Source organism: Lissotriton vulgaris, chromosome 2_1 (assembly GCF_964263255.1).
Source record: "Lissotriton vulgaris chromosome 2_1, aLisVul1.2, whole genome shotgun sequence".
In the NCBI taxonomy this organism is placed as follows: Eukaryota; Metazoa; Chordata; class Amphibia; order Caudata; family Salamandridae; genus Lissotriton; species Lissotriton vulgaris.
The window spans coordinates 416,809,077-416,822,099 of record NC_141687.1 but is presented as its reverse complement, the minus strand read 5'-3'; the positions used below and the strand labels follow the sequence as shown (position 1 = coordinate 416,822,099).

The 13,023-nt window shown below is 45.0% G+C and overlaps 1 protein-coding gene across 1 annotated transcript in view; it reads left to right on the top strand.

Annotated features, from left to right (window-relative positions):
- PARD3B (par-3 family cell polarity regulator beta) overlaps positions 1-13,023 on the top strand; it is a 1,965,377-nt gene that overhangs the window by 917,961 nt on the left and 1,034,393 nt on the right. The gene's annotated exons all lie outside the window — the stretch shown is intronic.

Sequence of the window (13,023 nt, the reverse complement as noted above, 5' to 3'; positions counted from 1 at the left end):
ACAAAACCACCGCGTGTGCCCGAATCACTGGTGCGCAAACCTACTCCGTTCCTACAATTTCTCACTCCTGTCCACATCACCTTCAGGGGCGCCCTCTCCTGCCGCAATTGGATTCTATCAGATTAGAGTCTTCGGATTATAATCAGGACCACCCTGACCCTCTGGCGCGAGGTGGCATTAGCTATCCTATCCGATTTGTATCGTCGTTTCTTTTGTGTGTGGTCGTTCTCCTTGTCTCAGCAGTTCCACCCGGGTTTTGCCTGCTGGAGAATGCTGCCGCACTTGGTACATGTAAATCGTAGCCCTGACACCTGCTGAGTCAGCCAGTTCACGCCATTAAAAAATGCGCGACAGCGTATTTTATAGTGGATGTTAAGCAGCACATTGCATCAATCAAGTCTGAGCTATCATGTAAATGTGTTACACTCCCTTGCCCCTATTAAGCTTTTCTCTGAGAAAGTGAGGCAGGCAAGTCATATGGCTTGTATTGGAGATGGCGAGAAAGGCATTGCTGAACTTAGGAACTAAGCCATTTGCATATGGAAAAAGCTGCCGGCTGCAAAATGTTGGGTTTGCCCAATTGCAAATGGCATTTGAAGTGTAGTAAGCTTTGGAATTGCAAATGGCCTTGAAGTGTAGTAAGCTTAGGCATTGCAAGTCACCATGTGCTCGTTGTGAGTGCTTGTATTACCTGTGGAAAGCTTGCTTTGTGGGTGTCTTGAACACATTAGAAGTGTGTTGTGGTGGTTTGCTTTTATCTTTGTCTTTGAAGGTGTCGACTACCAGTGGGTAGTCAAAAGCCCCTCCAAGACTATTGTCGCCAGTGGCCTGTAATTGCAACCAGCAGTATCCGTTGCCCTTGCGGCCCATCAATGTTATGATGGCTACCATTGCGTAGTCTCATTGGCAACTGCTTTTGTTATCCAGAAAAAATTTCTGGTAAGCCTCTATTCTCACAGTCTGCCTGTGAGCAAGGAGTTTGATGCACATGGACTTGCATTCTCAGTGTTTAAGAGGCAGGCAGTATTGGAGTCCTTTCTCGCCACCCTGCTCAACCAGTATTGAGTTGTCCATCTCAAACCAGGCATACTGACGAGGCAGATCATGAGAGATGGCTAGTTTTTGAACTGTTAATGCATTGCACTATCGTGTTATTTAAAGAGGTGTGTCTTGAAGTCTTTACAAAATTGAAGCAGGGTTTGGGTGGCCCTGTTGGATATGTTCCAACTCCTTGGTGAATAGATGGAAAAGGTCTGCTGGTGTTCCTTAAGCGTATATTTCACCACATCTTGATAACATCTTTTGTTTTTTATCAAACCTAGAAAAGTAGTGAAGAGTAAATCTAGATGTTTTCTCATTTGTTAAGGATGATTTTCATCGTAAAATGCTATATTGAGCAAAATAGGCAAAAAAATCTGTAACCTTTCATCTCTGTGATGCGTTCCAAGTACCCTCCCTGACAGGTGTTATAAGAATCAGTGTCAGAAGTGCACAGGAAACAACCCACAAAGTAATTGGTTGAGATCTGAGACTTCAAACCATAGCATACAGTTACATAACATGCAAAGAGACTTTCATACTACTCCAAATGTAGGACGTAACCGACTGAGGTATTTCAGAACACACCCTTGACATACGTTTCAGAATTTTATAAGTTGATACTGCGTAGTACCCATTTACTCTGTTCCTCCAAGAAACAAAAAAAAATATGCACAGATCTGTAAATCAATGATGCACTGGAGAAATTATTTACGAAACAAAACTTTGCATCAATGAGAAATAGTCTGGTGTAGGGTTAATATTCAGCACATTTCTCCAGACATATTCTTCCTTTTCTGTCCTCTAATGAGACAAACAAGATGTTGGGTGTGGTCGATTCATGCCGACAACACTGAAATTAGGTGTTTGCATGTTACAAAATGACACTATGTGACTCTAAATAAGGTATAAAAAGACCATCTGGAAAATTTGTTGGCAGAGTTGCAAAGACCAGCCATTAAAGCCTTACCTTGAATCCCAGTAACTGAGACAGGTATGAGCATGCCAGTCATTTGAAAGGCTCCATTTAGGTCGTGTTTAGGATGTATTTAAGTCCACCAATATCAATCAGCAAAGTTGCCCCACTTGCATGCTTCCAAACGAGTCATGTCAATTACTTATGCCTTCAGCTTGTGCAGAGGTTAAAGATTATGATTAAAGGCAGAAGTTCATTGAATAATTTCACTATGACACTCTACCGAAGGGCTGTTTTTTTAATTCATAGAAACTGTTCAAACATACTTTGCAAACTGGCCAATGGCTACTCTTCATACATGTCTTCCTTTTCTTTTTCTCGCTGTAAACTCAGGTGGCCAGTACCGCCTTGCAATCCCAATAAACGCACATACAAACCAAGCATCCGAGTCATCACCTCCTTTTCATCACCCATCTAGACAACTGCAATGGCCTCTGTGTGGGCTTTCCTAAATAAATATTGAATCTTCCATGGCAGCTACAAAATGTACAACATGACCAACAACTGGGCCGAACTGGCAAGAATGTATTTCACCTGTCCCTGCTCACATTCATCGCATTCCACTTAAAGTCTGAGCATAACGTGTGCCTCATCATCATTGAATCAATGCACTACTAAAAAGCCACATTGTTAACCCGTACATTAGTTTACTACACATGCATTAGTGTTGTGTACCTTCTCCTCTCGATTGAGCTATCAAAGCCAGTTAGCAATAGATTCTGTCTATATAGTAAGATTTTTTTTAAGGGAGGACACAAAAGCCACCCTGAATCTGCATTGCCTCACCTCGCCCACCTACTTTTGTTTGTCCATTCTACACCAGACCCCGGAGCTCTAACACTCAGCACTACAACTACTACCATGAAAAGGTCAGTGTGGAAGTTCTTGCCTTAAGCTATTATGATTACCTTCTTGTTTTAGGTTTTCCATCTATTTCTACTGTTAGGCTATATTCTGCCAACTGGCCCTATTAAGTGTTCATTGAGAGATATATATTTGACACATATTTGCCGATCATTGTCGGAGGAAGGACTTAGCAGTAGCTGGAGGTCTAAGTTGGGTGAATCCGGGGCCAGATTTGGCGGTAAATCTGAAAAAGAAAAGCCAACAAAGAAAAGAGAAGAAAGACTAAGAGCAAAGAATGAGACCGAAGAGGAGGACTAACAAATGACACTTTCCCTAAGCAAGAGGAGGTGTCGGGCTGCCCTCTTCAGAGGATGCGACCCAGAAGTAAAAGGATGGACTCACAACCGGAGAAGAGGGATAGAAAGGAAGAAAGATAGAGGATAATGTGGCACAAAGGAGGGGAAATGGTGTATGAAGGCAGATTCCGGGATTCAGGACCAGCAGCGGAGACCTGGAGCGAAAGCGGTCCGATGGAGGAAGAACCTGACATGAAACCAGACAGGTGGTGTGAGAACTAGTGATGGACTCCCAGGGATGGCGGACACAGAAGTACTCACCACAGCACTGGCAGATTGAGGCAACCCCAGTTGGGTGTGGGTGTTGGAAAATACAACGGAGGCAACAGGATAGAAATTGGTTGGAGGCCGAGAATGCCAAGGAATAACCCGGGCCTGCCACCCAAAGTAGTGTGCACAACTTATCTTACTAAAAATAGGGAAAGGAGACCGCCTTAAAGACGCCCTTCTACAGAGAGCAAAAGAGAAAATCTTGCGCCAACTCATCATCACCATATTACCCGAAATACTCCTTAAACTCGGGAATATGGCTTTCAGGGTTTTTTTTTACCTCTTCTTTCCACTGTCTATAGGTCACGTAATATAAAGGATCGAAGGAACAACAGTGGAAAGTTGGGGCAATCTGACGAAGCTGAAAGAAGATAGAATAAAGAGAAGAAAGGTTGCTTTTTTTCCTCTCCCCAGAAGCAGTTTTACCCCCATAAGCACACTTACTTGGAACCCGATTTTGTTTTCCCGCGGGGTGCCGTCCAAAGAGAAAGCCACTGCTCCTGCAACGACACTGAAAAGGCTAGCCTGAATCAAAAAAGAGCGAAAGATATTTTTTGTTGTAAAACCGCATACATAGAAGCCCTTTAAGTAAATAAACCCATAAAGCTAATGCATCACTACGAAATCAGATGTCCATTCATCCCACCCCTTTACACACAACTTTCACTTTTGTGGAAGCCCTCAATAAATGTGCCAGACATTGAAACACGTGTTTTAGACTCCCGGATTGAGCGCTCCCCTCCTTTTTAGGTCTCGCCTTGGCAAAAGCGCGCGAAAGCGCTCTCTCGCCACAAGTACTATAGCTGTCGGCTCAGCCGACAACGAGTGGAGACAAGAGGTGGCCACGTGCGCAGCTTTGTCAATGGCATAGGCAGATTCAGACTCGTGCCTTCGGATTGGGTCACGCGCGTGAGTTTGTAACGTAGACAGCTACGCGCGCGACCCAATCCCAAGGCGCGCGTCGGAATCTTCCTCTGCGTCGGCGCTCGTGCGCTCCCACCGCGGTTTCAGTTTTGCTTGATTACATTTCCAGATAGGCGGCTCACAGCACACATTCATATCGCGTGCAGCTGAATGTGAACCGACTCTAAGATTACCAATTTGACGCAGGTTGAGCAAGGGTAATAAATAGCCAGCTTCTGACGAGGTGAGCAGCGCGGGAAAGTACGTGAATCATATCACGCTTTCAATCAGGCAAACAAAGCAGCCCGATAATGCCAAAGTGGGTGTGGAAAAGTCGTCCTTTCAAACACTTTGCTTGCTGGAGTGTCCAGCACACGTGTAAATGCCAGCATCAATAAGGGGCGTTCAGGAAGTGCTTAATTTGCTCACGGGCTTCAGAGCTGTGCCCGGCGCCGGACAGCAGATGTGCACACGCACGGCGTCTCTTTTGCTTGTGGGCTTCAGAGCTGTGCCCGGCGCCCTGGCACTTCTCATGCATGCTGCTAAACTAATGTTTACCCAACACCCTCCAACGGCGTCTATCTGCTGATACCATCTCACCTGTGAAGCAACAAGCAGATGTGGACACGCAGGTGTTAAATGCCTTTCAACTACTGTGCCCTTAGTTCTAGTTGCAGCGCAAGTGCTCCCGCTCCCCTACTTCCAGCGCTATGTACATACTCCTATGTACTGTGCCCTGCAGTGTGCCCCCCTCTGGTGCAGTGTGTGCTCCCCGAGCTCCGGTGGCCTAGTCAGACTGCCCTAGCGACACCTCACCAGCAGACACCCATGCACACGTTCCATGCTCTCCTTGCCTCTAGGGCCGCCACCTCCCTCCTGTATCTACGCTCTCACTCGACATGGCACGGCTGGTGTGGCTGGCGGCCTTGCTGCTGCTCCTGGCCTCCACGGACACAGGTAAGGCGGATCAATGAATGTTGTTAGCAATGCCAGGCCGCGAGCGAGCCTCCAGGCAGCTGTGCACGACTCCGTGATAGCCCGGCAGGTTAATGCACCTTTCGTGTTCATGCTTCTGGTCGGTAGCTAGCCTGGGGGCCATAACGTGGAATGCCCGACTTGGACTTTCAGCAACCCAAAGCTGAAGAACTGCTTTTGTTATCCACCACCCTTCCGCAACAATACCTGCCTCTACACATGCTCTTTAACATTAGCGCACGCAGCACAGTAACACAGTGACACATGAGCTAACATGCAGGTGTGTATGCATGTGTTTTAATGCGGGTGTAAGCCCCAGGTACCTGCTTAGATTGTAACCATCCGAAATGTTTAAATAAATCGCAGATCACATCGAAAGTCCGGGAAGACAGCTAATTTAGTTAGCTAGTTTGCGTGCTGTCTTCATCATTGTGTAACCTGCAGACATAGTTCGAATCTGAGTAAAACAGCTCGGTTGGTTGACTTGTTTTCTACAGTGGTGTAACTGTCCTGTCATATAGTTTAGTTGCAGGGTTGAATATTCTTGGCTCATGAAGTCACTAATTGAATCCTTGCCAACTTCACACTTCCGTTTTTGTTTAGTAGATTTTTGCTTAACAATTTCTCAGTTGCTTAAAAATAAATCCATGACAAGTTTAAAATATTAATGTTAATAGTTACAACCTCCTTTTTAGCTGTATCATTTAGTCCATGATCAAATATTGGATTAGCGCTGCGTTGCTGCCGTACTTATCCTATCCACAAGCGTCGTTGCTTATTTTCTGAAGCTATTTATACAGCCATTACAATGGCCTTTCTTGAATAGAATAAAACACTCCTTTCAACTACCTCGGATGTGTTTTTGGATTAGTGCTTCTTACCACATGGTTTCCCATTTTGCACTGCTGTAACTGATGGTTTGTGCAGCCATGCATTCTTGTGGTAAAGCCCAATAGTGAAAATGGGTGAAAACGTGCTTCAGATAGTTATTGGCAAGAGTCCTAATAAATATACAAATATATATCAGAACAAACACATTTAGGTACTGTGGTAATATGAGATTGTATTGTTACTTTTTTTTAAGTAAACGACAAACGTTTTATTTTCTTCTTTGTATTCATTGTTATCATGCCACAGAGGTGCGTTGCAAGTCAAATGGAGCCAGTGGACTGTGTATCAAAAGCTCAGATCACGTTTAAGACCAATTATAAATGTAGTACTCCTGAGTGCAAGCAATTAACTCTTGAGTACAGTGTGATAGAAGCAGTAGACTGTTGTTGCATTGATTCCACTAGACATTTGAGGCACATTTCCCAAGGTCATACTGAGTGGCTTGGCAATGCTTGTTTGTTTTATCTAAATATATCTCTTAGCTATCTGTTGTCGAAGACCTATTGTGGACAGTATCAATATGAAGAATGGGCTTTGGGCTTACCAACTGCTCTTAATTCTTTGGCTCTCTAGTGAACTTCCTTTGTTTGCTTTGTATTCTTCTTTTTGTGTTTGTCCCTTCCCTGGAGCATAGCTTCTTTGCTCTCTTTTTGATTGGATGACTTGTATCCTTCCACAGCTCACATTCATGGAACAACTTATTTATTTTTCTTTCACCATTTCATTCGAGTGCATGTTGTTGGGACAGTATAGTCATCTGCATGGTAAAGGATGTGTACCCCAGCCCTGAGTGTCCAAATGTACTGTTGTCTGGATCCTTAATGGCAGATGTTTGTTTGAGATAGGTAAACTCGGATCATGAATGTGTGCGATGACATAGGTCTGTCTCATGGATTGCGGTGTATCTATCTATCTATCTATCTATCTATCTATCTATTTATCTATCTATCTATCGCCCTGCCTCTATCTATCGCCCTGCCTCTATCTATCACCCTCACTCTATCTATTGCCCTCACTCTATCTATCGCCCTCACTACATCTATCGCCCTCAGTCTATCTATCGCCCTCACTCAATCTATCGCACCACCACAGCATCACTCAGGGGCACCACAACATCACTATGCGCTACCACAGCATCACTGAACGCCACAGCGTCACTGAACGCCACAGCGTCACTGAACGCCACAGCGTCACTGAACGCCACAGCGTCACTGAACGCCACAGCGTCACTGAACGCCACAGCGTCACTGAACGCCACAGCGTCACCGAACGCCACAGCATCACCGAACGCCACAGCATCACCGAACGCCACAGCATCACCGAACGCCACAGCATCACCGAACGCCACAGCATCACCGAACGCCACAGCATCACCGAACGCCACAGCATCACCGAACGCCACAGCATCACCGAACGCCACAGCATCACCGAACGCCACAGCATCACTGAACGCCACAGCATCACTGAACACTACAGCATCACTCAACGCCACAGCATCACTGAACGCCACTACAACATCACTCAGCGCCACTACAACATCACTCAGCGCCACCACAGCATCAATCTGTGCAACCATTCAACAACAACTGGTTCAAATATGTTCTCTCAATGTTTCAAGCTGTATTACAAGTGTCACAAAACAATGTTAATATTTCACTTCTGTTCTTGGATTTTCGTCACAATAAAATACACTGAACATAATCTTCACAAAATGTATTTACAAAAGTTTAACCTATTGCCATTATAAATTACAATAACTTATTTAAGCATTAATTATTTTTAAAAAATTAAAACATTGTTATTTGTAATAGCAATACATCTAAGTCACGTAAATACAACACATATTGCATTACAAATGCTATAGGTGTCACATTTGCGGAAGTTAAAACTATTGGCATTGTAAATGACAAAGCTATTAATTTCACTATTTTCAAAACCAACACATAAATAAAACATTTGTCATTTACAATACCAATAGCTCAAACTTTCCTAATGCGAGACCTATTGCATTGCAAATGCTTGTTCAATAAGTTTATGCCTGGTCTCAAATTGCACACTAAACGACAGAGCGCACAAATGCCGGGAGCAGTGAGCTATGGCCCAACCACTGTAAGCACTTTTCTGTAATGTCTCTTGACCCAGAAGAGGTCTCCATCTTAGGCGGGTCAGTCCCCTGCTGTGCTTCTGATCCTCACTCATTTACTGCGCTTCTCCTCGTCAGTCGGTGAGCTGACCTCTCCAAACCCGGCACGGCCTCGGCTTCCAATCATGTGCTCTGCCTTCCTGCGGACTGAGGATTGCATTGTGCATCTGTGACCAGAATGAAATCTTCAAGTTCATAACCCTGTCTGGGGCTGCAGATTGTTTCACAATATCTCACTTTTGTGGTTAGAATATAAAACCAGTCTGCTCTTTGTTGGCCAGCAAAGCGCCAAAAATCAACTTACTGACTCAGTGAGGGAAAGGGATATGGGCTCATAACAATTCGTCTACAGATGAGCTTGAAAAGCATCATTGCTCATGAGTTAGAGCAGTCATCGCTTCTCGCCCTCGCTTATTTCCTGTTCACGTACCAGGCCTCGGGCAAATGAAGATGTGTCTGCCGCCTCCTCGCGAGCCGCGGTAAGCACAGCGCAGCAAATGCTGCAGGTACTTAAAGGGAACTCTTTCCACCATTTGTATCCAGGGATAAAAACTTAAGGTGCAACATTTCTTGCTGCAAGTCGCAGGAAGGAAAGGCCATTTTGTTTGCTGGGATCTTAGACTGTCTTCATAGCAGGAGTGACGTTCCGGTTGAGATTTAATTGCGCTCTCATCCAATGATGTCAAATGAAGCCTCAAAACCCCTGCTTACATCATCAAACTAACATCCTAAAATGCCTATTCTTGGTGACTGGTAGAGATGAGGAATGTGCAAAGACCACTGTTGTTTTCCCTAAATACGGGGACAAGTTAAATTACTTTGCACTGGCTGCTTTTGGTGTCGATTTCAACACCTGGCGGATGTGGTTAAAGAATGACTTCATGGTTCATCCATGCATCTTTCAAGTAAGGCGATGACATTAGGGCAGTGACCAGTGCTGCTGAGTGACCAGGTTCATAGCACTTTCAAGATACCACCAGTTAGACACTTGACAAATTGGTTCAAAGGGCTATCCTAAATGCTGACCCTTCTCTCCCTCTGCTGTGAGGACACACTTCCATTTCTAATTCTTTGGATTTCTTAGAAGAAGTTGACTTTTAGCCTCCCCTTCCCATATCAGGTTAAAGATGTAAAAGATTGATCCAAAAAATAAACAAGTTGATCTTTATTTGTACCAATATAAAAACAAGCATTGACAAAGCCAATAGGTCCCACCTTTGAGAACCATTGAGTTTGCCAATCATTTTTAGCAATTCTGCATGGCGTCCTTGAAAGAAAAAACACAAGCCTTTGTAGTGGGCAGCTGCGCCACTTTGTAGGTTCATGCAGTACCGTAACACAGGCACCCGCAATACCTGCTATGTGGGAGAGCCCCCAAGCTTCAAGGGGGCCCCCTCAGCACAGTACTCTGGCTGGAGAGCTCCTGATTGAGTTTGGAGGGGGCCCCTCCACATACCTTGCACGGGGGGGGGGCTTAAGTTTCGTTATGCCAGTGGGCTTATGCACCATGCGTGCATTTGCTTATTTTATGACACAGACGTTTTTTGTTTTTCTTAAATTAAATTTGCAATTAACAATCTGATTTGGGTCAGTAACACAAAATAAATAAACATGCTAAAGCGTTGGTTTTTTTGAGCGATTGGAGGGAAGCAACATGGGGGTGGAAGCAACATGGATGAGGAGGGAAGCAGCAACATTGGTGCATGGAATCAACAGAGGGGTGCTACTGTGGGTCGGAAGCGGCGCATGGGAAGCAATGTGGGGGCACAGGTGGGGGCAAGCAGACAACTGAGAGAGAGAGCAAAGTGGAGCACTGGGTGGAAGAAACACGTGAAAGAGAGCAGCGTGGAGCAGGCAGGAGAGAAGCACACAGGCGAGAAAGCAACAGGGAGAGTACCCAAGGGCAAGCACAACATGGACGGGCGTGGAAAAAGCACACATGCAACAGAGAGCAGCATGGACTCTAGGGGAAGAGAAGCACACAAGGGGTGAGATAGAAAATACATGTTCTGCATTGGAGTGCTTAATCCAAGTGTAATGCTTGAAAAGCAAGCAGTGGAAGTGTAGAAGCCAGACAACAGAAAGATGTAGCAAAGAGGTTGTGTCCAATGGGTGGGATGAATGCAAGATTGACAAGATGGGACCGAAATAAAAAGCAGGAACATGAGTGACTGGAAAGCCACCAGGTAGTAAGCAATAAGCGAGCTTCACGTTTCTTTTTGCTCTTGGTAAGCCCACAAATGTCTTGCAACAGGCAGTACATTCCCTTTCTAGTAGCCGAGACCTAACCAGACTCAAATCACTTATAGAAGAGTAAGTACATTTAGGAAAACTGTGGACTGCATTCATTGAAACTTTCAAATAAAAACAGTCCAGAGGTTGGTAATGGTCTTGAACCCACAGGCATAAGGCTGTTTAAGCTGGCAACCCTGTCCAGCCTTGGTATCCTATTAGACCAGCAGAAAAACTGGCAGATTATAAGGCCCATGACGTAGTCACCATGCAGGGTTTTCACTTATCCATCACCCACATCAGCAAAATAAATTAGACCGATGTGTCCAACTGGAATGTGAGGAGAATTCCCATCCGTGTAATACTAGAGGGTATATCTTACGCTGTTCACTAATGGCCCCGCTTGAAATCTAGACCACTTTGGGAAACCACCCTGGAACTGATATCAAGTCAAGGATCCTTCGAGTAAGTGCCTTGAGGATGTAAGTCTATACTTCTGTGAAGTCAGTTGCATACCTGCTCCCTATGTCCTCATGTTGGTAGTTATTTTTTAAAGTCCATTCACAAATGTGGTGGCTCTTGCTGTTAAAGCACTCCCACCTACCCTGAAAAGTGAAAGATTGTGTAATTGTGCTGGCTACTCTGTTTGCTGTTTATTGCTACTTTCTCATTAAAGATGGATTATGCAGCTGTTGTTTGTGATAATAAACAAATATTTACCAGTTTTGAAGCATACTTTCTTTCCAGCCCGAACTGCTAGGACAGGTCCTTCTTGGACTGGAAACAAGCATCCTGGGACCGGTTTCGGGGTACCACCATGGTGTGGTGGCCAAACAAATAATTAATTAAACTCAACTGTGAGTGGGGGTGAATGTTTGATTTGTTCAGCATTCTGTCCATCATTTATTCATTTTGATTTTGTCGCCCTCAATGGGAAAGATATGCCAAGACATGGCTTCCTTGGTGACTTAGCCACTGGATTCAAACTAGCCTGGCTGATGATGGGTAATGCCCTGAATCCTGTCCTAGGATGCTTGTTTCTGGTCCAGAGAGGACCTGACCTGGCAGTTCGGTCTCACCTGTCCCCATGTGGAGCAGGGTCAAGGCTGGTTTGCATATGGCTAAGTCTGAACTGAGATGGCAAGGTGAGCAAAAAAGCAATGTATTAAAACCAGATCCGTGACTGCGGGTGAATGTTTGATTTGCTCAGCATTCCGTCCATCATTTGTTCTTTTTGCTTTTGTTCATTGGACTGAGGCACAAGACATGGTGATCGCTCTCCAGAGGAAGAGTTAAATATCCTTCCAACACGCAATACTGAGCGTGAGGAGCAGCTCTAGATGGAATATGAAGGAACAGGCAGGAATCTGGGGGGAGAGAGGTGATTGACACATACTTGTGCATATGGATCCACAAGACCCACGTCTTATTAAATGCATTTCCATGTGCGCTCTAATGCAAGGTCTCTGTGAGCCATTCAGCATTCAGGGAAAGACACAAGGAGGATGGAACGCTAAACAGAACTTGAACAAAACTTGACTCTGGCTTTCTCAAACCACCTGTTTTCCGCTCTGAAAGTTATAGTGCAATAATAAGATAAAAGTAAGCTTTGCTGTGTTCTTGATGGCCACACTCTGGGTCTGTGTGCACAAAGAAAGTTTGAGTTAAACAAATAGCTATTTGTAGGTCACAACGTTAAGACACACAACCTCAGTTTGAGAGCAGCAGCTGTAGATAGCATAGTAACCCTGGAAAATGTGGATTCTGGGGCTACATCACACAGGAATGTTCAACCGTGATTTGCCACAGCCTATGTAGATTACAGTGAATAAATTGTATTGTTGTACAAACATCTCAACAAGTACACCTTCGCATTGTTTGAATATTAACTCCTTGGACGCTCATGACGAGCTGAGCCCGTCATGAGCCACGGCGCTCCGGTGCTCATGACGAGCTCAGCGCGTCATGGCCCGCGGAACGCTCAGGTGCGGGGAGAATTCCCCCGCTGTGCTGAGCGTTCCACGGGAGGCAATTCACCTGTGACGAGCTGAGCTCGTCATGAGCACAGGAGCGCCGTAGCTCATGACGAGCTCAGCTCGTCATGAGCATAGGAGCGCTGTGCGCGGCCCCCTCCCCCCCAGCACAGCGGGGATTAACCCCCACAGCGAAGGGGCTAAATGTCAAACCACTTGACCATCCTTGACCTTCCGACATCTAGAGTATGTCTGAAGTGACAGAGGCCCAGTCAAGCAATCTGCCTACCAGAAATACTTCAGAAAAGATATTGATAGTTTTGGGCAAAACTTTGAAAAGAAAGAGAACAGTTTGTGAACTATTATTTATTGTAATATCCACATGTTCTGAAAATGTAATAGGGCAAATAGTATGGAATC